The sequence below is a fragment of the Boleophthalmus pectinirostris genome, unplaced genomic scaffold, assembly GCF_026225935.1.
Source record: "Boleophthalmus pectinirostris isolate CB_2022bp ecotype Guang Dong unplaced genomic scaffold, ASM2622593v1 HiC_scaffold_23, whole genome shotgun sequence".
Classification (NCBI taxonomy): domain Eukaryota; kingdom Metazoa; phylum Chordata; class Actinopteri; order Gobiiformes; family Gobiidae; genus Boleophthalmus; species Boleophthalmus pectinirostris.
The window spans coordinates 19,780,058-19,803,656 of NW_026571207.1; the positions used below are offsets into that span (position 1 = coordinate 19,780,058).

Genomic DNA, 23,599 nt, shown 5'->3' on the forward strand with positions numbered 1-23,599 from the left:
AAAACAAACCTTTTCTGTGAGTTAGAATAAAAGTGTTAGAATAATCTTCAGTGATATTTATTGTTAAAAATGACATTCTACTATTTAAAATAGTGATTTTATTATCATTATCACCTATGAAAATCAAGTCTGAAATCTGTGACAACATTATAAGGGATACGATTAGTGATGGTGATGAGGCACAACAGGACATAATCAACAACCATGGACCATGAATGCACCTGTCCATGTGAAACCAATTTTAAACAGCCCTTATTTTGTCACATATTGTTACTGGATATTGGCCACCACCAGTAGTGAAACAGTTTCTTGTAACATCCCTTAATGAACACAGTGCCAGTCCCTGTGCTGTGCCACATGCTGCTGTATCATTCATTCGTCTGTAATAAGCACATACACACACACATACAGGCTGTGGTTAAATATTGACACCAGACGGCGGCAGCCCCAGTCACCATGCTCCCCCAACAGAGTTTGGGCACAACCAGATGCAATGTTTCACTTATTTTTGTTGCTGCAAAAAATAATGAAGGAAACAAAAACACATGGTCCAGCATTTGGTGCTTAATAAGCCATTGTTTCCAATTGGTTCATAAAGTAACTTAATAAATCATATGCAAGGGACCAAGACTCACGACCATCTGCAACACATCCACAGATTTTGCATCAAGAGAGGTCTTATATTATGCAAAAATGACTCTTGTGAGCTTTAACTATAAGGTTAGAGTACAAAGTAAGTTAATCACTAACAATTTAGCCCCAATCAAGTTTAACAATGACACTAAATGCTGTATATACATGAATTCTTTTTTTACATTTAAATTTTGGGCAATGAAGACTAAATGGTCAACTGATCCCTGCAACCATATGCTGTTTTGGTGTGTTTCTCTTTCGAGTGTACTGTTATGTGTTGGATATGTGGTGTATGTGAATGCAGATCAACAGCAAGAGCATTCATTGATTCTCTGTTTAATGCTGCTCTGATTAAAAGGACATCTGCTCACTCATTTCCAATATTGGTCATGCTGCAAGTAAGTGACAGGTGGGATTAACCAATCACAGGGAAGTATGAACTCTCAGAAGAAGAAGGTGGCTTTTTTAGTTAAAAACGTTGAAGTAAACTTGGTCAAACAGAACTGGTGCCAGTATGCGCCCCCTCATTCTTTTATTGAAATGCTCTATCAGTGAGTCATGATTCACCATTATGATTCAATAAAAGGAGACTGACCCCTGATTTGACTACAAAGAAGCAGAACGGATTTGTTTTTATGCATGAAGACAACTGTGTGAGCGATGAGCCACGTTATCTGATGTGATTGTGCAGAGGAGCTCAAATCATTGACCTTATAATTTTGCATAATTTTCTGGTGCTTTTGGGGACTTGCTGTTATATAAAAGATGGGCCATTGCATTTGTGTTCCAACATTATTATGCCGCTGCTCACATAACACCACAACAGAATGTATTTTTGTAGAGAGACAAAGTTTGATCAATGACTGTTATTCTACTTGTTAGGAATTCAAAACAACAATTTACTATAAAACTTTTCATTGTCATTCTAATACAAGTCATTATGCATACAAAAGGTGATTCATGTTTGATGCGATTAGAGAATGTTTACTGATCGACTTATTAGAATAATTAGACAAATCTTTCAAATAACATTGATGCAAAGACAAGAAAAGAAAACCACAATGCAGATAACTCCCGGTTGGAGGCAGGTCAAGAACTTAACAGCCAACATCACATTTTCCAACACATCATTTGTTAAAACCTGAGCACTGTGGATGATATTTTGTTGGTACAGACCCTGAGAGCGCTGTGTGCGGCTGGCCTCTCTGATCTTCAGAGTCTGTAAGAGGAAACAGCTGGAGTGGCTTTAGTGGAACAGGGCCTCTGAACAGGAGCAGGTGTGGTCCTCAGACCTGGACACGCACCACTGGGGCTGACGACGGCACAGGACAGGCTGCTCTCTAAATGTGGAAACACTGCTGGAAACTAGATCAACTTTTACCATCATATTAACATTAAATATTACTTATAAGTATTGAATCCTATTGTCTAAATCTGCACGGGCTTGTTTTGTAACCCGTATGAAAATACTGTGTATGGTATATGTTCATCTCATGGCACAGCTATATTGAGCATTTCCAATTTCTTTCCTGTACCCACTTTAACCTAAAACAGTAATTCTGTGTCAAGTCATTTTCTGAGCACAAAACTTTGTTAGGAAGCAAAATCACAAATTCTTTAAAAACAAAAACTAGAACCATCATCATCCAACTGTCTATATTTAATTTTGATGAAATTGGCAATTGACAATTCATTATGATATTCACTGATACCAGGAAAATACAAAAAAGTAAAAAATACAGTTTAGTAAAGACATACTTAACACTGTCTGCATAAAACCAAAGTTTTGAACCATAAATAACCATATGCTTCTCTGCTAGTGGAGCTGCCCTTTGCAAAGTACTTTTTTGTTTTATTATAGTCCACTTTTAAAAAGCTCTAAGGAACCCTGACATTCACTTTAGCTCATACTTTCTCCAAGTGAGGATGTTGCTGACCACTTTACAGCCAAGCACACTCTGCACACCATCAGATTTAGCTCTCCTCTGGCCCTGTCTGAGCTGAATACATTTAAATTCCCTTTATTTTAATCTAACCTTCCCAAATGAGACATTAATATGCTGAAAGAGTATGAAGTTAAGATTAATGTCACAGATCCAATGTACACAGACTAATTTGTGAATGCCAGTGACAGACAAATCAAACAGCGAGCTTATGACTGATGGTTGGTTTAGTATTTTCTATTATCCTCCTCATAGAGAGGTTGTCGACGCACACTGTCAAATCCTCTCAGATTCACAGTAAATTACCTGTCACCACAGCAGTGCCCACACTACATCACAGTATAATGCTTTCCTAAAACAAATCAGTGTCTTTCAACAGGACTAGGAAGGAAATGGTTTGTCAACTTTTATTTTGACTGTAACACTAACTGAATCAGCTCCCAAAATCATATGAATAAGGACAGCTTTTTTCCATCAAGCAACTATCAATTGCTCAAATTTAGAATATATTATTTTAGAACTTATTGTAAACATAGTAGATTTAAAGGAGCTCTATATAACTTTGGGTGGAGGGTCTGCTGCCTGTGTGTTTCAATTAAGATGTTTAAGCTGTGCCTGGAATGTTCCCCAATATGGCATTTAACATATTGATGATGCCACCAGGCCATGTTCAGATCTGTGGAGAGGTGAGCCCACTCACAGTATGTTTTTCAAGGCTTTTCTGAGCAGCAAAAAGTTGTAATCAATATGTTATACTTATTCATCATGTTGAGGAGTTTTATTAAAGGCAAAATTTGTATTTCTGCTTAAAAATGCACATAAACCTAATTTTTATGAGTAAGAGAGAAGGATGGTATTTCCAGATCTACCCACAAACACACACTGCTACGTGGCCACTATTATCAGTCCAACCACACCTCACTGTGTCCACTTTAATCATAGGGAAAGGCTCTCATGTTTCCTGATGTGACCTCACTCACACAACACAGACGTCAGACCTCAGCTTTTCACACAGTGCCACACAAGCAGATCAGAACAGGACCAGAAAAATTATGAACATGGCTAATATTTTACATTTTGGCTCTGTCATCCAAATAATGTATTTAATTTAGACCCACAACACCTGGAAGAAAGCTATAGAAATGAGTAGAACATACAAATTTCTGAGCAGACTAATGTATAGTGGCGTCTTTCCCCGAGGCACACTTTACGATTTGAACGTGACTCGAGTTGTAAAGTGCTACGACACTGAAGCAGCTGCAACTGCCTTCAACTTGCCAAGAGAAAAATCAGGCTAAAAATCATGCAGTGTGTCCTCAGCTTGAATCATTATTGTGAAGAACATATATAGAGAAGAAACTGTGCTGTAGTTTAAGATTTTGTGATGTAGCACTAAGGAGTTGGCGCCCTTGTGCTGGTTCTAGCCAATATGAACTCATATCTTCTCCCTGTGGGCAGCAGGCGGAACAGGTGGTGTCCGAGGTATGACTTGTTGCTATGGTGAACTCCACTTTTTGTTACCAAGAATTATGACTTTCAAACCTCAGCAAAACTAAAAATGTTGTGTACTTTTAGTTTTGCTGAGGTTTGAAACTCATAATTCTTTCTTAAACTTAAAATTCTTCTTCAACTCAGTGGAGCAAACTATAGAACTGTGCCTGTGTATCCTTGAGTCTATTTGGGAAAACAAAGTGTTCAAGCTCAGACTCTTAATCAGTAGAGTGACTTTATGTCTCATTATTTATCTGAGGCAACATCATGAAATCAGCTCTTTGGCAGGCCACCACGATGAATTGCCTTGTCTGGAACAACTTTCTTTTTAAGCAGTATGTCAAAAGACAGTACCCAATGTCCTTAGATTATCTTCATAGCGTTGGCAGTAACATGCTGTGCTGAACAGCTCTATAAAAGCAGGTGATTGCAATATAGATTAAGTGGGTTTCTAATGGTCAGTTACACTCAGTCATCTCACTGAAAAGTTGCCAGTTAATCTACTTAGCAGTTGCAAAATGCAAGTTCAAGCAAATAGTAAATCTTTTCAGCTTTTTATAGCAAAGTTGATGTGACCCCTCATTTTTATTGGGATTGGGAGCATATGAATTGGTTTAATTCTTCAAATATGAGAGATTATGTCAAGAAAGACCAATATTTTAATTTTAACATTAAATATAACTTACACATTTTCCTATTTGTTTGTACATTATCTTTGCAACATTGCTGGTTTGACTTGTCTTACAGCCCACATTCTATGACGGTGATCCAGTCATATCCAGATTGCTCTGTGGTCATGCTTTCCTTTACCAAGACTCAACAACATCACAACATCACAGGCTGTAATTCAGGATGGACAAGGCCACTTCCACCACAGAAAAGACTGTTATGCACAGTTTAGATTCAGCCACATGTTTGGTTTGATGGAAGACAGGCAGAATCTCTGTGATAACCCTGAGAGGACGTATAGGCCCATTACTGAGTTAATTCTCAGAATAACAGAAGCAAAGACGACACTTTTAGGCCTGTGGCTGTTTTTTCTCTTCTGCTGTAGATAATGATTCCCCTCCTGCTCAGTCAGCCAGGTAACTGTTGCTGCCAGGCAGATTGGAACTTCCAATGACACTGCTGAATGTTCAAGTCAAACTTTGACGCACGCACATTCATGGATTCCAATACGACTATGGAGAACTCTGGCCTTCAGCTAGCACATACAGAGACACAGATAGAGAGAACTTCCTCTTGATGCAAATAATTAATGTACCAGTACAACTTGTCAGGAAAAATTCACAGTAATATAAAACACGCAAACTCCATCTTCCTCCACCTCTTTGAGATTTTTATATAAGAACAGAAACAAACAACTCCAGTGACCGATTCATCAGCCCAATGCCTGAATGCACCATAGTTCAGATCTACTACATTATTAATATGATTCTAATTGGTAAAAAACATCAAAAAACTTTCTTTCTAGTGTGCAAAGGAAGGCTTTGAGCAGCAAAACAACATTTGAACTTCCAAAGAGATCTAAAATAGAAATGAACATTTAAATATGTAAGAAAATGCTGGGTCAGAGAGCCACAATGGGGTTTGTGGGCTGGATAAACATGTATGAGAGATAAGAGCATTTGTCTAAGTCAATAAAAAATAGAATTGTTATATAATAGGTAGAAAGTGCGACCGGCAAGTGGGAGTTTCTAGTGAGTCTTCCGCTGCATCTTTTCAATATTTTAAAGGTTGCCTGGTGAAGTTTGGGATGTGTCCCAGTCTTTGATCAGACCAAATGACATTGATTTGTTTCTATAGCTGGAGTTTCATCACAGAGGAAAATGCAATCAAGACCCAGGCTCACTGAACACAGACAAGTCCATAAATAATGCAGTTTGAGCTTGTCTTCAGCTGTTCCAACAATCACTGAAGGTTCGGTACAGTGGAGAGCCGCCATCACATACTGCTACCACCACTGTACCTCTAACAGAGCACATGAATATATTAGTACCTGACTTCTAAAGAAAGAAACTACACACTGTCCTTTTCCATTTATACTTTTTCAGGAATATTTTTGAGTACAAATGTTGACAGCAAATGTGTTTTATTCCTGTATTAGTTGGGTACAGAATATGCCACATCCTTCCACCTTTACAAATCAAACCAGTGTCTTTGTAAATCAGTCTAAATGCTGTATTAAACAGCACATTTTAAAAGCCACATTTGAAATGTCAGATAACATAAGGACATCCTCTGAGAATGATTCTTCTGTACAAGTATATTGGCTCTGCAGCCAAAACTCACTTTCTCACTTAAATATTCATATGGCGATCCAGCACAGACCGGAAAATGTGAGCTAAAACTGCTGAGAAATCTGTAGGAATTATGCTCCTGCCATAATCCTTTGAGTATTTATTTACATTTCCTCCCGACGCCTGAATTTGAATGTTCCCACAGACCAAAGTAGAGCCATTGAGCACATTTCAAACTATTTTTGACGCAGTAGCAAAAGAATGACAACAGTCACTGTGTTGTAATTAATGTTGTGTAAACACCTGAAAGAGACAAACAGTGTGAATAACAGGTCAGGAAGATTACAGTGGCTTTATGATTGTGTTTACAAGTTTACTTGAGGGTAATTTTCAATGGACACACAGACTGTGATGGGTCCCACTGAGCTGGTGATGTAGGGAGAGTGAAGGTTAAGCAGCTAAAATATGAGCAATGCAATTTACAACTGTTGGCTTGTTTCTGTGCCATATCCTCAATTAGAAATACTATGATGCACTTTTGGCACCATCCACACTGCTATCACATATTTAACACAGTGAAAGAGTCTGATCACATGTGTTCACACATACATCTGTTCATAATGACTTATCACGATGGTATGGTGGAAAAGCTGCGACACAACACACAAGAATACCTGCTTCCCATGAGTCAAACCAAGGACAAAAGGCCTGTATGTGCCCATTGGTCACATTCACATATTTGATCTCTGAGCTTCAGAGGCCTGCTCTGAAACACTTCCTTTGTGCTGTACAGTTTACCAGTGGCATAGTGTGGGCTGGGTTTTCCCCTGGAGTCAAAGACACCATATACATGCACATGACAGACACAGGCACAGACTGGCACAAAGGAACCCCCGCACACTATACTCTGAGCACACTGGCTTTAATCTAATGTAGCACACATCTCTGCCACTTCTCCAGCCACAGACTCTGTGCTTTGTTGGACTTGTTTGAAGAGCACTGGGCGTCTGGGACTGACATGAATGAATGGACTGTCCTTCACAGCAAGAGGAGCAGTCACAGCCCAAATAGAAGATCTTACAGCCACTATCAAAGAGCTTTTCAATAGGCTGTAGTTGCAATCTGGTTCAAGTGGTTACACAGTGGTAAATTCATATAAGTTCAATCAATGTACAAATAATCAAGTCAGTCACTTCAAACCTATAACTCCAAGGGTTGAGCAGAGTACTTAGTGCACTTGACTAAGCAAGCAGGTTGTTGTTTCTCTTCGAAAATCAGCTAACATCAGTGACTCTGAGTGGGCTCTGCCAGTTCAATGGGTGAAAAAACTGAATACATGTTTAAACATATCTGTCTGATGAAGACCATTGTCAGAAAAACCTTGAAAAAGTTAAGTTAATCTGTGAAGATAAAAACACATATTGTAATCATTTTAAATTTGTATAATTGCAAGACGGCTAAAGCTAAAGTTCTGCACAATTCATTCACACATTCAACTGTCTCAGTGATTTAAGAAAAAAAAATCCTATATTTTTAATAAAAAGATATAAAATGAAAGATGGATGTAAAATGAATACTGCATAACACCAGCCACCAGAAGGAACAACAGATTGTTGCAGAAAGGGATTTTTTTTTCTTTACAGCTCAAATAGTGAAAGCATTAAGCAGTACTGAGGGAGCCCATTCATCCCCTTCAGTTGTCGCTGCTGATCTTGTATTCCCAACAGTAAAATACATACATCAGTGAAGCCATCTGACTAATGTGTTAAATGGTTCTGAATGACCATGTGGACTACAAACAGGACAAAAGGCCAGAGGAACAAGCTCTTTGCTTTCCCCAGAGAGACAGATTTTCCACTGCATTGACTGCTGTGAAGACACTGAACCTAAAATACACATATGTCATGGACTGCACTGTTTAAAATGTGGAGGCCATTATTTCCCATTAATAACAGCAGACTCCAGGCAGACACAAGATCTATTTTAGACCATCAAAACCAGGACAGTGTGATGAATAATTAAGTTTCAGAGAACGAAACAACAGAAAGGCACTATAAGAGAAATTCAACATGCATCAGTAGTTGCAATTTGTTTTAGTTTTTCAAATCAAATTATATTAACATCATAATCATTCAATTCCACACCTACTTATGGGGCAGGCCCTCGCTACAGTCCTTAATTTTAGAAATATACATAAAACTGAGCATGTTCTTAGGGGTACGCACTCTCCTTTGTGTTACATGATTTTTAAAAAGCCCATATTATGCTATTTTCTGGTCTATGTTATAATGTTTCCTCATCAAAAACACACCTGGAGTTGAGTTTTGTTTCATTCACACATATTTAAAACACAAGTGTACTCCACTATGTTTTTAAGCTCCATACATCTTCACTAGAATCATTTGGATAATTCACCTCTGGAACTGCTCACCTCTGTTGAACTAAAGTTAAACGGTAAAAAATGTTAACTTGAAAACTACTGCTTCATGACATCACAAGGTGGAACAGAGCATTTTGAGCTTTAGAGAGACAGACTAATAATGAAGGTGTGAAAGAAACAAAAGACAACTCCATGTACGTTTTTGAAGAGGTAACAATATAACATGGCTTAAAGAGTTTGGCACAACATAGGCCGTTTAAATCTAAAAGGTAAGTGGTGCTTTCTGGGCGCACATTACTGTATTGACTAAAATATATTACTATACTAAATGTTTAATTCACCATTTCATTTACTCCATGCTTGATTAAAAATATTTTTCCATTCCTGGCACGTCTCTCGCTGTTATTTTTGCTCCTTGTTAGACCAGCGGAAATTGCCCTGTCATAGTTTTACAAGGTCTTTCATTTCCTTAATTTTGCTGAGCGGGCATTTTCCTGTGGTTACCTTATATGTGCAGCAGCCTCATAGTATTCACGCAATTAAAGAACCATCCATTATGAACAATGTACAGTGATAAAAGGAAAATCACTGTTCTGTTTTTTGTCCTAGTGTTGTTCTTGTTGACGATGCATGAGTTTACATAAGGCTCTTCAAATGAAGTACTCTAATTAGAGTGAATAAACATCAGAGTTTTATTGGTGCTGGTGGCAGGCTGAGGAACAGAGGCTTGGGGCGGAAGAGATGACAAGTTAGTTTTATAGTGACACAATGAACACAGTGTATATTCTTAGCAGTGTTTAAAGTAGCCTAGAGCAGTACAAGGAGGCATGCTGGCGTGCATCCCACTGAATAATATCACTGGCCACAGCATATTTACAATAGTGATTTTTCTAACTATGATAAACAATCATTTTGAGCTAATGTGGCATTTCTACTACAGTAATGCAGATAAGTAAACTAAATTAATTTAGTCACACAATACTACTACTAGTACTAGTAGTAACCATAACTATTAATACTTTATGCTTGCATAGAGGTCATATTTAACTGTTACCTTTGTTTTAACCTTTACTATGTATCTTCAAAAATATGTTCATATTTATAATATATCCCATGCATTTTTAATGAAAGGCAGTGTGTTGATGGTGGAGTCATTATAGTACACGCAGCAATTTCTAAAAAGTGTTTTATATACAAGCATAAAATGTTGAGAGAAAGAGGGTGCAGATACAAGCTACTTAAAAGTGTACTAACTTTTCTGGTTGATGGTCTCTATGGAGATATTGCTGCTTTGCTTTAAATGTTTTACAGTATGGCTTTATAGGGTTAGGGTTTATATGCATATATTGCATTTATTTAATTATGGACATTTTTATTGCTCAGTTTCTTATGAACATGCATTCTTGTAAGCAGGGTCACCTTGATCTAAACTATAACTTGATCTGGTGTAATCACGTTCTTGTCCCTATGGAGATAACTATGTTTAATGCTATGCTGAAATACTTGACAACACTATAGCATCTCTGTGGAGACAAGAAGTAGGCTAAACCTTTACCAGAAAAGTTACAAATTACACCTATATTAATGACAATATGACATTTTAGAGCACAGAGCATGCACAAAACAATGACAAGGCTTGAAAAGGGTCAATTTGGGAACATATTGTTAGCTTAAGGTTCTTGATTTATCTATTTGTTGGACTTTTTATTCTAACAAAAGAACCCATGCAACTAAGGTCCCTTGAGAGCAGATTTGGACACTTTACCCTGGTCAATATGGTAATGTCTATTCTGTCTGAGGGCTTCTACTTCTTCAATCCTACTCAATATTAATAAAGCATGTATCTTTTAACACCATTTTCCGCTTGAGAGATTTAGCTTCTATAACGGCATCTACATGATTATCATAAAGAAAGACATATCAAATAAGACCTTTGAAAGGAGCAGGGAATAGTGCATGAAAAACGGTAATATATGAACCCATCAGTGGGGATAAGTCTAATGTACATGCTGCTAAGCTTTAAGGCCTGGGCATATGAGTGAAGGTGTCTAACAATATGTGATTTAAATAAAAGTATTATCATTTGTTACCAATATGGAAGTCATAAATCATGCCGACAAAAATTCTCACATGTTTAAGCTTTTTGAAAAATGCATTAATCTCACAGATGGAGAGCCTGTGTGGGATTCTGTGCAGAGAGGTTGAGCATCACTTGTGTTTAGGGTAAGAATACATATCCATAGTGCCATCTAGTGTTCATGTACAAATATACAAACACACAGCAAAAAAAAAAAAAAAAGGTGATGCAAAATTATAGATCATAGTGCAACAGTATTGTGGTGATTACAGTACAACAATATTATGACATAAATCATTAATGGTACTTATTATTAAGTAATAAGTTCAAAAGTTTTTATCTTAGCATAGTAAATGAAAGAGTGGCTAAATACACAAATATATTTCACACTGTTTGGTTAAGCAAACATCAAATTCAGAGACCCACCTTGTGTGGGGTCCCTATATCTTTAAGAGGAGATTATGGTATGTGTGGTTAGATTGATCCAAGATTACTGTCATATGCACAATAATGAAAAACTAATTTCCCTATATATTGTAATGCCATAAGTACAGATGAAGGCATAATGACCTCTTTAACCGTGAAGTTAAGATAAGATAAGAAGATAACACTTGCATATAATAACTTGTGTCATTAGCAAGGCAATGGAAGAGCAGGGGTTAAATTCATGAGAGCACTGTGGTAGAAGAACGTGTCGTTCCACTAATTACAAAGAAGACTGATGATACAAGTCTGACTAATGACAAAGCATGAAATATTAAATTCCAATTACATTTGAACACAACTCACAGTCTCAATCGACTTCTTATTTTACACCCACACACATTTTCACATTTGTGGATCAGAAATCAATATGTGTGACACTATCAATGTGCTTAAAAAATCAATTAAAACAAATTGGATATGTCACCAAAAATCTAAAGGACCACTGAGTGAAATGTTTCAGGCATTATCCATGATAAGTGCATTTTACAAGTACAGGCATGTCCATATCATACTTTATACTTTTTGCGGCAATTTGCCAGTTCTATCACACAAAACCAAGTTTCAAACCCACAATAAAAAGATGAGAAGAAGTTTCTTGACACATTTTGGTAGTTATATCACACAAAATTTAACTTTCAATCAATCAAGCAAAACAAAACGGAAGTGTTTCAATTTTCTTTAATTTGTGAACATTTTCATTTAATTTGATGGATCTGGATGCTCAACTTATTTTTCCCTCTTGTATATTTGTTTTGCTTCTTTTATTTCTTTTCAGTGATGCAATGACTTAAAATGGGTCATGATGACTGATTTTCCTTTTTTCAAAGTAAGAGCTAAAAAACATTCAAATCTCCCAAATTCAAACTTTATTCTTGGTGTCTTTGTTTTTTATTGATGTCTTCCAGGCTTTTATGTTCCCTCCTGGGGCACTTTCCTTGAGCATGTTAAAAGAGATTTAAAAACTGACATTAATTATTAGTGTCTCCCGAGTCGAGTGCAGCAAAGAGAGCTCTTGTGATTTGAAGCCCAGATAAACAGCACAACTATAACCTCATTCAAGAATCAAAGAAACAACACAACAGAAGACTCAGCACCGCCAATGAGACAAAATACAAGGTTTCCATTTTCAATGTTTTCTAATTACGTAACATGTTTGCTGCATCACGAGGGATGATGGAAAGGAAATGAGTCAATGTGCATCTGACCTGTCAATATTTTTTATACCTAATAAGAATGGATATAGGGAGGGGGCAAACTTGCATATCCTATTGCCTACTGTAATTAGATAAGGCAGTATACATAATTAACACAGGTTCATAATTTATGGACACAATTTTCCATTTACTCAGACAGAATAATTTACAACATAGATTTGAAAACTTCACTTCAAGAAAATGTTTAATTTGCTTTACCACAATTTAACCATCACTTTAGTTTTTATGTTGATCCAGGCTAAAGACATTAGTTGACTAATAGATGCACAAGACAAGCCTTCAGTCAGCCACGACCCCCTCACCGGTATAATTAGTGTGGGGGTCTCTCCAGTTCACTTCTCTGACATAAGGATCAAACACGATCTGTGTGCCATTGTTTTGCGTGACAGAAGCGGTTTAAGACAGAACACCCCTCCTCTTCCTTTGTGAGGGGTCAAACTGTCTTATCCTGAAATTGCTGAGCTACACAGTATATTTTAAATACTACACACTGTGTAAGGCAGACATATGGTCGCCTAATCTCCTTCTGTGCAGATGAGGGTCTATGAATTCCCCCTTCAAATGTAGTCTATAAGTTTTTCTATTTGTTTTCTTTTTTCTAATATACCAACAATGCAAATATATATATCCCAATGTAAATTTTAAATTGGCAAGAAATACCCAATTTATTCAGTATTCAAGTTTTTTGCTCAGCTTGCAGCAAACTGTAATCCAATGCATTTATGATAATAACTTCCAGAGTCAGCTATAAATCCATGTGGTGTCAATAGAGGACTGTATGCTGCCTATTATTATGGCCTATCTCACATATTCCAGAGTCACCATGGGGAGACAACATACTGCCTGTGGACCACTGCTTACAGTCATAACACTGTGGATCTAATTACAAAGTGGGGCCTTATGCCAGGGCTCATTCAAACACACAGAGGCAGAAGAAACTAAAACTCAATACAGCGTCCACTCCTCTTCACCGAACTGTCAGTCTGAGTAGGCCTCTGTTCAAAACGATTGATGTCTTAATCTAGTGAGACAAGGACTAAACTCACCCTCTCTCCAATGCCCTTCAGTGAGACGCTCCACTAATCATTCATCATTGAGATACTAATTATGTTGTTCTGGATCATAAATATGATTCTGCTGAAGTGCCAGTCTAATTAGATGGTTCATATAGCACAATTAAAGATTGATTTAGAAGCCCAAAGTTTATTATCACATCATCAGTCTCATACTACAAATGTGCTTTATGGAGGGGGATAGAACACACCATTCACATTCTCATGATAGATAGCTATATAGATAGATACTTCAGTGATCACAAAGGAAATTCAAAGTTCGGCAGCAACTATATTGGATGTTCAGTGCAACCCTATAGCTGATGAATTGCTAACATTAAATACATTTTCTTTGTTGCTATGATTGTATGTTGCAATTTTAATTTTAACAACTTTCCCATACAGCAGTTTGTTATTTTAAAATACAGAAAGGCTGAGATCACCACTTTATTATCTGAACTTTTTCAAAAAAACATTGTCAGAGTTCCACCACTACCCAGAATCCCTTGCTTTCACGCTGATGTAAGACCATTCCCTTGATAACCAAACACAACCCGAGCCTCAAAAATGAAAGTTATTCCTGTTTTTATCTTCATCACATCCTCACAGCTGCAGCGGGCCAGGGGTGGCCAGCCTGACTGGATTTTTCCCATACTCAGACTGCTGCTACTGCTGGTGTAGATGAGTTTCCTTTTGTTGCTGTGTTCTTAGATTTCCTGTGTGTGTGGAGGATTTGAGGCCAGGGATCAGAGGGAGGCACAAAGCATGAGTACAGCTGTGCGACTGAAGAGGATGTTTGAAATGCCTCGGACAGTTGAAGGAGAATCGCAGCTGGTCCAGACACTACACTGGTGCCATGCCGTCTCATTGATAAGAACACAGAAATATGGTAGCTATGTGGATGCATTGAACCTAACTTCTCCAACATCATGATCGCATGCAGCATATGTGTTGCATCTTTGTTCAATTTGTGGTCTATTTTATCTATATTGTCAGTAAAGTAACAATTCCATCAAACATAATTATCAAGTTAAAAAATAATAATACATAAGAGCAAATGCACTACTTAAACTATGATGACATAAAGGGTATATTATGCAAAATTAACTCTTTAAGCCAAGTTGCCAAGAATGAACATACCAAGAATTGTGTTTTTGTTTTATTCTGTTCACACATACCCTTTATTTATTAGTCTATCTACATCTCCAAAGCTCAAAATGCTCTATTCCACCTTATGATGTCATGAAGCAGTAGTTTTCAAGTTAACATCTACCTTTTACCTTTACTTCAAAAGAGACTGGCAAGGGCTGAAATGATCTAAATGATTCTAGAGAAGTTGCATGGAGTTTAAAAACACAGGCGAGCACTTTCTCTATTACCACTTGACATCTACCTTTTACAACCCTACTTTTGTTAAGCCTAAATATGCAGCATTTGTATTAAGGAAGGAACCAACATTATATCAGATCAGAAAATAGCGTAATATGTGCCCTTTAAAATCAACACTGCATAGTCTTGATAGGGCTTGCTGGACTATAAGCATATCCTGGTAGTTAAGGACTATAAGACATTGGTGCACACTCTACAATTGTACAGTAACTATTGACAACGACAGGAAATCTTTGTCTTTGGAGATAGGAAGTGGGGATTTCGCTCTAGCTTTAATTTACCATTTTACCCAGTACAAATCCTCTAATTAAGACCAAACTCATAACAGCCCCTTCGTCTAAATTACCCTTTACACAGACAAATTTATGACAATGGGATTCTCAATATGGGTCTTCACATCTTAAAATAAATGGGGCAAATTACACAGTGGTGAACATAGAATGTGAAATCTGTCTCTCCGCTTGATTCATCCAAGTATAATTACACCACAGTAATGGGACATAATCATTTAATTATGTGGAAGACACACTATACAGATAATGAATGGTGGTGAGTATTCAGGCCATGGAGTAGTCGCTTAGCAAACAAAGCAAACAGTAATGAGCAAATGGTACTAACTTCTACCTAACATACAAAATTGTAAGGATGTTTTGAAAAACAGCAGACTGATACATTCCATTTACAAGTTACAAACAATTTCAAATTTGCAGTTATTTTGAGACATTCAGAGGGACATTTACAGTGGGTACAAAAATTGGATAACTTAAGTAATCAGATATTTAATATTTTAGCATGATTAATTAGCCTACTTTCGATCTTAAAATGTTCATTTACATTTTTCTTTGTCAACACCTAGATGTGAACAATCAGATTAAGCACATCAGATATCTTCCATTTCAAAAATCTGATGATGCAAGAAAATGAAGAATTATAAGATTTTAGTGTGCACGTAAACATAATCAGTGACAACCAAAATTGATCACTGAAATGCACTTTGATGACCTTGGCTATAATGAATTTGCTCATAGTGACCTTAAGGTTAAGCAAGGTTAAGTGATTGAAAGAAAGAAGTAAAAAATCTAAAAGTGACCTAACCTCAAATCACAAAGTGACCTGACCTCAAAATGGACCATTATTGGCTTTTGCTTTTGACAAACTGCCCCTCCCTTTCTCTCGACACAAAAATTAAAATTCAAATCTCCCCGTAGCGGAGCACATGAAGCCTATCAGGCAGCACTGGAGTGTGGAGAATGGATCTGGCCTGTTACAGCGATGATTAGCAACAACAAAGGGAAGATTTAAATGATGTTTGGGAGAAGACTGGGTATGTGTGATTGAATCTGAAAGGGGCTAAAAATAACCACGAGAGACTGGTGTGCCCATCCTTACGCAGCCGTGTTGGGGGTTATCTTAGGTCTAATTTATCAAGGTAATTTCAAGATGAGAACATGGCACTGTCAAACTGTCACATGTAGAGATTATAGAAGAACAAGAGTGGAGACAGAGGACAACCTCGGGTCACTGTCATCTTTAATTCAGATCCAATTCGACTTCAGTGGTCCCTATACGCACTCAGCACAAAGTCACTAATATATCTCTATCCTGGGCTAATTCATCATGCTTAAGGGCGGTGACAGAGCAAGTCTAATTTAATCTACTGGGAGAAATAAATACTCTGCTGGCCTGTAGATAAAAGGAATGGAACCTTTAACGAAACTGTACTTTGATAACGACCATTTTGACCATGTTAGCAAAAATATTCAGGAGTTGAGCTAAGCTATATAAGAGTTAGGGGTGTATTGATATCCAAGTCTCACAATACGATATCGTCACATTATGAAGCCCATGGTACGACATTTATTGCAATATCGTGGAAAATCTCAAGATATGGTGGGGAGACTCATGTTTAGGGATGACAATATCCAAATCTCTCAGCTAACAATATTTTCACAATATATATCTCATGGTATGATATTTACTGTGATATTTTGTGAAGGCTAAACAGCTAAAAATGTTAATATGCTTCCTCTTAAAAAGCCTTGACAAGACTTAATCCAACGAACTAAGACTTAAAGTGCTTAGAACTGTTATTTCTTCATGTAGTCTACACTGAAATGGAGCAAAGGATCATGGTCTATGTAGTTCCCTCTGTCATTTTTTACTTTAACAATACGATATCACAATATTTCGGTTATTGTTGCATCCCTAATAAGAGTATTGTGAATATCCCAGTTATTTGTATAAAAATAATGTAACAACTACAGTATTTGAAAATCAATATAACCTTTTAGCCATTTGAAGGTAATTTACAACACTTTGATTAATTAGTTATTCCTTTTATCTTATATGTGAATAAGAGTCTATAGCAAAGGTACAATTTTGTCCTATTTGTGTGATTTTTACAGCACTGATACTTCATTCATACTTTCTTAATATGAATGTCTATTTTTGATACTAGTTTTAGTCAATGAGTGCATCATCTGAGTTTTCGAAATTTTTGCTCTCCATCCTGGACACTCCTACTCACCCACTGCACCAGACTATAAAGGGACAGAGGAGCTCATTCTCCAACAGGCTCCTACAGCTACGCTCAAACAGTGAGAGATACAGGACTACATTCCTACCATACTCCATACAACTGTACAACAATTCACTTGTATGTAACAGATAACCCTATGTCCTGTAAATCAACATATCATTTTTGCACTGCACACTTTTTATATTTCTATATTTTATTTTTACTTGTACTTGTACATTTAGATAATTATGCCTTATTTGACACCAGTCTCTTGCTATTTCTGTTAGTTACTAAGAATTAATTATACAATTCATATTAGGGGAGACCGATATATATTGGCTGGCCTATATTATCAGCCGATATGGGCACTTGGAGACATATCGACATAAAATTTGCCGATATGGGCCGATAGTCCACGTGGGCATGTTATACAGACATTGTTATATGTCTGTGATGCCGTACTGTCCCTGAACACACCAGAAGAGCCACATCACTTGTGTGTTTGTTTACACACACAGCTACTGTCAACATGCTGGATTGTATTATATTTATGGACAATCATTTTGAGTCAGGATTGAAAGGACACTTATTTGGGAAAACTTGTGATCTGAGAGGAACCTGTATGAGCGGTGAGTCTGTATCGGTATCATATCGGCCGCAAAAAAAATCCATATCAGTCGGGCCCTAATTGATATGTTTCTCTTTGTTATTATAATATGCTGTGAGTTACTGTATCCAAATAATTTAAAAGTTTGTCTAAGCCTAAATCTAAGTTTTTAGGGTAACAAGTCAAACTGCAAAATATGCAGTAGCACAGAAAATATTGCATTCATTACTGTTGACAGCAGACTCAAATAAAGCAATTATATGTTGTCAATATACAGCCCAGAGCTACAAAATAGAGCCCACACTACAGTTAGTTAGCTGGCATCTGTTTTTCTCTGGTGGGTAAACACATTGTGAAGAGTTGGGATTATTTTGAGCAGGTCCCCGCTGAGTGCCACAAACATCAGTCAGCATCTTTAGCTCTTTGTCTGCAGAAAAGAAAGACTCACTCCCTTTTCCATGCAAAACAACTCCCCTGTTATATGCAGAATTACAGTGCAGGCCATTAGGAGTGCATATAATAGAGATAGCAACTGTTACTGGCAATAACAGCAAAATAACACAGACATTGTAAATAGAGTGCAATCAAATTTCAATCAACTTGAAATCCAAAGTTTTGAAAATGTCAGCAATATGGTACTTTTTACTTGAGATGCCAATGTTCTGTCAATAAATGCATGTGGTTCGTAAAAGGTGGAAAAAACAAGATGCTGTGTGCCAATTTAACTGGCTTTATAATATAACAGGATTAAGTAGAGGGACAAATTCAGAAATGTTAGCACAGCTGGAAGCAAGTTTTCAACCCTATTTGAAATTGATACTCATACATTTGCATACATATGAGTCTTTGCTAATAATAATAGTACAATTTGCATTTTTGTGTTATGTTTATTGACTTAAAGTATGCACAATAGTTCTAAATAGTTCCTTCTCATGAGACACTAGGACTACTCGTTGACTAGAAATACTTGACTGACTTCTTTCAAGAAGAACATTGACTAAAAGTGACTGTGGCTTATATTCCCCATAAAAATTTTGGATTAAAATTTGGTCTAAGAGAAAGTCTTAGACATGATCAATTGATTATTTGACTAAACTACTCAAAGAAAACAGCCTTTGAAGACAGTGAGCTGGATGTCTTTGTACGTTTATGAGCTTTAGGTCATGGTGTTCACATGTACATGAAGGGCAGGCTGAAAGCACCAGTCTCCCAGAGGAGGAGTTTATCTACAGATTCTCCCATGACCTGCTGTGATCTGGGCCCTTGAGCTCTAGCGGGGGCAGTGTGTGTGTGCTGTGTGCATGTGTGCTCCTACTTATAAGGCAGTCTCTGGGGATAGAACTATGCTTCCATCAGTACAACTAATGTGAGTGACAGCTTGTTTGGACACCCAGCCCACATGAACGCACATATACCTAATGCACCAAATCTGCTGAGAAATAACAAAGAGGGGGCTGAACTGGACCCTATGGTGCTCCCTGGCATGCTCTAGACGCTCTCTGCAAAGCACGGGTCAGCAGTGCAGGTCTCTTCTCTGCTTAGACATGTTGACAGACTGTCACAGCAACAAACTATAGTCTCTGACATGACATTGTATTCCTTCTGCCCACAAAAACATGTCTGTCACATTGCCCACATACTGAATGCTACTGTTGCACTTCAGTTTGATACAAAAACAAGCAATTAACAAAATTACTTACATGGCGTCAAAAACAACACATTAGTCACTTTAGTTGCGCAGTTATGATTTCTAAGGAAACAGATTCTCAATCAGTATCACTTAACTACAAATAGTAAAATTTTTTGTGCAAAATATTAGTCAACATTTTTTTTCCAAATACTTCATTGCTATAAAGTCAAGAGAAAAACTGGGCCAGTATTTGAACTTTTAAGATATCCGCCATCAATCTTAAAGCTTTAGCATATGTTAATATTGTTTCAGTGGGGCCAAACCAAGTCACACAGTGATAAAAGCCTATCTGTGTGTTAACCATTTTCCTCAACTTAATAAACCCATATGTCAGTCATGTTGCTTATTTGTCATACACCAGGCTTAAAATGGAGGAGCCCATAACTGAATCCCTGATGAGAGAAGTGCTGAGGCGGACTCCAGTGTGCACTGATGGAGAGAGGGGGCAGTAATGTGGTGCTGCCATGGAACGTGGTGCCCTGTCAGAGTGGCACTGCCTACCCGGAGGTTATTCTGTCACTCTGACATGGGCTCAATCTTTGGGAAATGAAAAATATAGCAACACTCACTCCCACATACACTGTTTTCGCCATCTTTCCATACTTTGCACTCACACACAGATAAACACAGCTGGTTTTAAAGAAAGGGTGCCAATGTAGAGGAGAAATGCAAACACAGTACTGTACAGTTGACACAGTTTTTTTAAACTGAAAATACATAAATAAATAATAGAAATATGTAATTATAACACCATGTCAACCTGATGCTTCATCATTGGCAGGAAGTCACTGTTCTGGTCATGAGTTGAGGGTTCATAGAGAAAGACTGGCAGCCCTACAGTGTATGTGCACACTGTAGTATATGCATGATGAATGAGCTGTCAGCTGTATTCACACAACTGTCACTGTGTGGGGCAACCCCATACTCTCAGATCTGTCTCATTACACACAGTCATCAGCATTAACAAGGAGCATCATGCTGGACCAATCAATTACTGCAAGGAGCAGGGTTAAAACACATTACACTGGAAATGCAAATGCCATGCATACTAATCAACTGGTACACGATTTTTAATGATCTATGTAATGATCTGAACTATTGAGTGAATACCAATCAACAAAAAATACCAAATCATATCAAATTATTTAACGAGTAGGCGTAGTTATACGCATGTGTAAAATGTCCATTATAGCTTTACTCCACATAAGGTCAAATATTAGAACATTATTGCCTGCTAGTCAAACATGAAATGTAAAGACCAGAAACAGAAACTTAAACCAAATCATGTTTTGCTCATTCCACGCTGAAGATTCTGACATTATACAGTAGCCTAATGATGTAATGGGGATGTGCCATTAACATATTGCCAGGGCAGCCTCCCCTCTCCCTGCTCAATGTGCTCGTTTCATCTTCAATACAAAGCGCTCGTCGCTTATTTACTCCAAACCACTACGCCACGCAAGTTGACAGTGACAGCACCTCACCCTAACCTTTACATCCGATCGCGCATACTCTCCACTTCCGAAAGAAAAACAAAGGAACACTTACCTCAGCACTCCGTGACAAGTCACTGTAGATATTAACCTGCGCTCGCAATAGAAATGCCAATCGCTAGAAGTTTGAACAAGGGTTCGAGCGTCGGAACTGTAGATCACTCACTGTCCGCGTCTGTTATGGTACCTGAGTGGGCTGCTCTACTGTGCGCGGGGTAGTACCGCCCCAAACACTATCTGATCTGCCTGATCCTCCGTCTGCTCATTAACAGTTGTTAAACACATCCTGGAACTGTCCAAGTCGACTGTGCGTAACGGCGCGCTCGCTCCCGCTCCTTCTCCCCTAAACACTCCCCAAAGACATGTGACCAGCCCACGGCAGACGGGAATAGCTCTTTCCCCAAGGCAACAGCTGGGATCGCTTACACTGCTCCAGTGCCAGTGGAACAAATCATGTGCTCCACCAACTGCTCGCCATCACCCCGGCCTCACGGTGTCGCTGTCACTGGGGTAGGCTCATATACACCTGTCAAATCTGAGCATTGGTGGTATGGTTGTATTGGTCCAATTAACGAACTTGTTTGGTTGCTACACATGCTATAGGATATGATTAGCTCACTGATGTTGCTAACATCACGGTTTTTATTAATTAGCTGGACTTTCAGTTAATCAACCCTTGAATTGTGCACATGGAGCTTCTACTGTAATTAGGAAATTCACCAAAACTTGTGTTAATGAAGGTTCTCCCTGTTTGAATTTATACATGTACAATTTGTTACTCCCAGTGTCATACAGACCTAAGAATAACATTTAGAGTTTCAAACCAAACAGACCAAAATAATGTGCAATTCAAGGTTTAAAAAGGAAATGGCTACACTTTGTAATGGTTGCTATAACCATAATGCTGGAAGAAAAAAAAAAAAAAACACATTCTGTTTGTTGGTCAACCTGAGACATGGAGAGAGAAAATAATTATTGAAGAAGCATGTTGTCAGCTCCTGAGGATGTCAGCGTGGGCAGCCTGCTAAAACTATGGAAACAGACCTAAACACTGTTAAAAGTCCAACAGATGTGCAATGTGCTATGGTGGTGTTGTGTTAGCTTAAACCAGCAATCTCTTGATTAGTGCTCGGGTGACAAGCAGTGCATTCAATAGAAAAGGAGACAACTTGAAGGTAAAGCGCTAGGTGGTCTTTGCCTGTCTGCCTGCACCTGCTCCCTCCCACATGAACACACCAGGCACGTCTCTAACACACATCACGAAGGATTGGATTTTGTACAACAGGGAATGTGGCATATTTAGTACTAATCATGATTTCCCCAACATGCCGCATAGAATTCAAATGACTTAATCAATGTCACCCATAAATGAGCTTTCTCCACTGGGGTCGATATAGACACTAGGATAGTACACCATGTTACCTGCTTCACAGAAATTGTGCCTCATTTAGAAAATCTGCTTAAAGTGCTATGTCAAATTTAAGAGGGATTTATAAATTGTTAATGAAAAGAGGGGTAACTGAAACTATGGAGGAATAATTTATGAGAGCGGGTGCGCTCAACACAGTGGTAGATTCGAAATTCAGTTTAAGGAGTTTAGGGGAAGCATATGGACACTGTTGGAGACTTCTGTTCGTCTGAAGAACTTTAGCAACAAAAACTTATAGAGGTGAACAAAAACAAAACAACAACTGTGACTTCCCTATACTCTTTCTAAATCATGATGTGAGCTTTGAAACTTGAATTCAAGAATACTCTAAAATAGGCCAAGGCATATGGATGTGTGTCTGTACACTTATTGAACTGTAAGAGAAATGGGCAATGAGGAGGAGATAAAAGAAAAAAAAGCTGATAAAATCATTCTGTGTATTACTGTTTTCAAAACCTGTTTATGAAATTAAGATTTTTTTTTTTAATTACTAACTTTCTGTTTCATGAGACTTTTAATTCTCTTCTACCTCAGAATTAATTTTGCTTCCCACTATTGTTGCTACCCTCTTAACCTAGAGCACCATTGTCTGTCACCACTCTTTCACACTAAGGGAAAGTGGAATGGATGTGTCTCACACGAACATATGTGACATATGAGAGCAGTGCTAGTGCAGGTACAGTCAGAGCTTTGGGCCAATGTTGGGGATTTAAGAAATAAAACAATGATCATGTTAAGAACACATATATTCAAGATGGTCTTTTTGGCCTACTTTTTGGACCCTGTTTTGAGATTTTCATATAATAATACAATACACACCACCACAAGGCAAGTGAAAAAGTGTGAATGTGAATTGAATGAATGTATAATAGAATTGCCTGTCAAAGCGTCAGCCTTGTAACTAACTAGCCATTGTGCATATGCTGTTTTAAGGCCCACACAGTTGGCCACCTACAA

The 23,599-nt window shown here is 37.8% G+C and overlaps 1 protein-coding gene across 2 annotated transcripts in view; it reads right to left on the bottom strand.

Annotated features, from left to right (window-relative positions):
* Nucleotides 1-21,635, bottom strand: part of mid2 (midline 2) — a 115,992-nt gene extending 94,357 nt beyond the window's left edge. For both annotated transcript variants that reach the window (XM_055159531.1, XM_055159532.1), the window contains exon 1: nt 21,269-21,635. The gene's annotated coding sequence lies outside the window, so the exon portion shown is untranslated. The remainder of the gene's footprint in view (nt 1-21,268) is intronic.
* Nucleotides 21,636-23,599: the final 1,964 nt, after the last annotated feature.